At 40.0% G+C, this 4468-nt stretch overlaps 1 long non-coding RNA gene across 1 annotated transcript; it reads left to right on the plus strand.

The window, feature by feature from the left end:
* The first annotated feature begins 334 nt into the window (after nucleotides 1–334).
* LOC122067360 lies at nucleotides 335–867 on the plus strand. The gene is made up of 2 exons (XR_006136669.1): nucleotides 335–707; nucleotides 811–867. It is a non-coding gene; the product is annotated as an uncharacterized LOC122067360 (long non-coding RNA).
* Nucleotides 868–4468: the final 3601 nt, after the last annotated feature.

A 4468-nucleotide genomic window follows, 5' to 3' on the forward strand; every position in this document is an offset into this window, starting at 1 on the left:
AATGTACACAGAAAGTCCAATAATGCCTTACTGGGAGATCGGCAGAACTTGAATATTTTCCAGCACACAGGAATGAGAAGCAATCAGGCTTCGGCTAGGCCCTAGCACAAACAGTTGGAGTGCTTGGTCTGCTGGTAAGGCCTGAAGGTTCGGCTAGGCCATGGTGAGAATTGCAATCAGTCCGGAATCAGGTAATCAAGTCTCACCTCGATTCTAAGACCACAGAATATCAAGTAACCCACCAACCGTTACAATCTACACCGGAAAGAAGAGAGATGTTGGATTGGTTGGAGACTAGAGAGGGTACGGCAGGGGAGTATGATAAAATTACAGAAATGCCATTTTAGACATCAATATACAATATCGTCATGAGATTCTAATAAAAGAATATGAAATGTCCAATTTGCACCAGCTAATTAGATCTTTTCACCATTTGGACCAAACCCTTCACGGACTATTCCCTTTCGAAAGGTTTCAGATATCTGGCGACATGTTATCTGCTAACGTGGACGGTCAATATTAGGGGAACCAACCCTACTCTGTCCTCGCCAACTCTTTAAATAAAGTTCGAAACAGTCGCTACATCCTCAAATCTGCGGCGATCTCTCTCTCTCTCTCTCTCTCTCTCTCTCTCTCTCTCTACAGTGACGTACATGGTCGAAAATCTGACGAGTTTGGTCGGAAACTTGGGTGGTGGAATTGGAGAGGTCGAACAGCACTACTCCCCCTCCCTCTTTTTCATTTTTTTAATAGATTGAATTTTGTTTTGAATTTCAATTCCAAATTAATCATTCTATCTACGTGTTCCAGTGAAGGGGTCATCGTTTCTGGATCAACAGGGCTGTCGGCTGACTCGTCAAGCAATGGCAAACCTTCGTCGACCATCGGCGCGCAAAATCAAAGGTCTCTCTCTCTTTCCTTTCTGAAAAATCGCCCGTAATTGGAGGGTTTTTTTCCAATTTGAACTCAATTCCATACTTAGGGGGATCGAGCTCCTCTGCTGCATCAGTTACTGGCGGAGCCTGGCGGAGGCTGGTTAAGATTTTGACACGTGGCAAACGCCACGTGTATGGTAGATAATACAAGACCGAAGAAAACGGTCTAATTTTTGGCTTGAAAAATCGACCGGGCCGGATCGACCAAAACCATAAAAAAACCTAAATCTACTCTTCTTCTTCTTCTCCCTCTTTCCCTCTTCTGGTCGCACAAAAGAATAGCGCCCTCTCTTTTGCTCGGAGGCTGCCTACGATTCTGGTCGTACGATTCTTCTTCTTCTTCTTATTCTTCTTCTTCTTCTTCTTCTTCTTCTTCTTCTTCTCCTCCCTGCTACGATTCTGGTCATTCCTCTGCCACGTCTGGTTTATGCAAGATAAACAGAGATATGTATATATATACTTACAAGAAGTGAGGAAGAGAGGGTTTGAGATAAATTTAGATTGAGAAGTGAGATGAACTGTGATGAGGGTGGAATCCAACAATAGAAAAGAGTGATTGAAGACGAAGATAAATGACTGAAAAGAGAGGGAACAAGGATGGTACAAGGGATGATTGAGAGAGGAGAATTGAAACAGAGGCAGGAAATACAATAACTACTACTGTTGAGGTGAAGTAGTGCTAGTTCTTGAGGAAGGTGTCGACTGATCTCCTGATGCATTTTTTCATTCATAGCTTGGCTGGAGCCTTTGGGGGCTCTCTTTTGTTTTCCATTGCAAACTAATACTTGTTCTGTCATTAAGTCACAAACAGAGAGAGTCATCACCACTTAGAAGATTCTTCCTCAAAAGGTGATAATTTTGATTAAATGAAATCAAAATTACAAAATACTAAACTTGGAAATAAAATAATTGCAATCACAAACAGAGAGAGTCATCACCAATCACCAGAGAATTTCAGCAGTAAATGTAGCTACACCAAAGAAGGAAAGAGAGAAACTAAAAAGACAATTTCAGTCAAATACTTGACAATAGAGAAGCAATTAACCTGTAGGACTCTGTGAAACAGAAACAAAAGCAGCTGAAAGAGAGAAACTCAAAAAGACATTCTGAAACTGCAAAGACATTCTGAGCACAAAAGCAATTACATTTCTCCCATTAACAGAAAACCACTTAGAATATTCTTCCTCAAAAGGAAAAGTTAGGCATGCTACACCAAAGAAGCAAAAGAGGAGTAAGGAGTTCATAATTCACAGACATTACAGATAATTAGTGATACACCTCCCTTTCGATCTCAAGGAGCAGAGAACCCTACCCATTGCACATTATGATCTCAACAAATAAGTGAGAATATTAATGATTGGGTTCAGCCACTGCCCAACTTCTCCCCACCTTTGATAGTTAATACTATTATGGTTGGGTTCAGCCACTGCCCATCCATAACCAAGCCAAGCATCATCATTCATCACATTCAGAGACCCCAATTTTAAAGTGATGTTAAAGCAATGCAAATCACCTGCATTCTTTATTACTTCCACCACCCCTAACAACCCAATTGCTTCGATCCTAGGAGACAAAACTTTAAGATAAGAGATGAATTAAGAACAGAAAACGATTTCAAATCCAAAACATTAACGATTTACAAAGACCATTCATGAACAAATCCAATGCAAAACACAAAAAAATTACATACACTATGTACTTGCAGACTCATCTCTTACCATGTGTGGGTTTGCTTCCTTCGAGAAGAAGAGAGGACACAAAGGGAGAGGGCTTGCTTTCATACGACCAGAATCGTAGGCAGCCTCCGAGCAAAAGAGACGACGCAGTAGAGGGAGAGGCGCTTTCTTTTGTGCGACCAGAAGAGGGAAAGAGGGAGAAGAAGAAGAATAGATTTAAGTTTTTTTACTGTTTCGGTCGATCCAGCCCGGTCGATTTTTCAAACCAAAATTTAGACCGTTTTCTTCGGTCTTATATTATCTACCATACATGTGGCCAACACCACGTGTCAAAATCATAAGCCTCCGCCAAGCTCCGCCAGTAAATGACGCAGCAGAGGAGCTCGATCCCCATAACAGTGCTTGATTGTGAGGAATCATTTGATCTGTCTATTCTGACAGAGCTCTTTATTTATAATAAGTAAAATAGGTACAAGTTACAAGTATGCCTCATAGGACAAAAATACCCTTATGCCCATATTACAACAAGCCCCCTCAAGCATAGTTTTTAAGGCGCTGATGCGATCCTTTGATAGTAAGGCAGTCCGCCGGCTTACGAGAAGTGTGAAAGGCGAACGCCTTATACACTAAGGCGTGAAAGGCGACGCCTTATAGCGCCTTATGTATGAGGCAGTCGCCTTATGTACTCACTATTTTAAAAGTCAAATTTAAAATTGTTTTGCCGAAGATTCCAAATTACATTTTCTCATTGACAGGTGTATAAGTTTTGATGCACATGTGATGCATTGGATCAAATTTTTTTTTTTTTTAAAACACATTATCACATCCGCAGGACCGACGACTGAATGCTTCTTGTCGTATATTTTTTTTACCCATGTATATCTTCAATCTATCATAATTACTAGAAACATTTGAAAATAGGTTACCGTGAATTAGAACTTTATAACACCATACGTCGGAATATGCTATCCCGCAATGCAAGAGTTGACGCACCTTACCTTATCCAGACCAGATCATCGGTTACTATTTTTTTTTTAAACAAATTTTAAAATTGCTTGATGAAGATTCCAAATTACATATTCTAATTGGGAGGTGTATAAGGTCTGATGCACATGTGATGCATTTGATCATTTTTTTTAAATAAATTTTAAAATTGCTTGATGAAGATTCCAAATTACATATTCTAATTGGGAGGTGTATAAGGTCTCATGCATATGTGATGCATTGGATTAATTTTTTTTTTAAATAAATTTTAAAATTGCTTGATGAAGATTCCACATTACATATTCTCATTGGGAGGTGTATAAAGTCTGATGCACATGCGATGCATTGCATCAAAAACCATATAAAAAATAAAAACCCTTACCATAAAAAAAAATTTAAATAAAAAAAAAAAAAACAAAATCAGTAAAAATCGTGCCTCATTCTCTCTCAGTTTGCTACTTTGCCTCCAAAACATAAACCCCCAAGCCCCATCGTCCGACGATCCTTTCTCCGGCGATTTCTCCTTCTCCTCCAACAGCCTTCGGCGACATCCGGCGATCTCTGGCAATCTCCGACGAAGTGCTTTCATCTCTCTCCAGGTATGTTTTAGTTTGTATTTTTAATTTCTGGCGATCTCCGTGGCAGCCGCCTCCTTCGATTCTTCTCCGGCGGCTTCTCCTTCTCCTTCGACAGCCTTCGGCAACCTCCGGCTTCTCCTTCTCCTTCGATTCTTCTCCAGGTATGTTTTAGTTTGTATTTTAAATTTCTGATTTGTGCGATTTTTTGTTTCTCTTTTCTTCTTTCTTCTCCCTACTTCTTCCTTCTTCGTATGATTAGTTTTTTTTTTTTCTTCCTACGGTGACTATTGGCTAG

Source organism: Macadamia integrifolia, unplaced genomic scaffold (genome assembly GCF_013358625.1).
Source record: "Macadamia integrifolia cultivar HAES 741 unplaced genomic scaffold, SCU_Mint_v3 scaffold2871, whole genome shotgun sequence".
Classification (NCBI taxonomy): domain Eukaryota; kingdom Viridiplantae; phylum Streptophyta; class Magnoliopsida; order Proteales; family Proteaceae; genus Macadamia; species Macadamia integrifolia.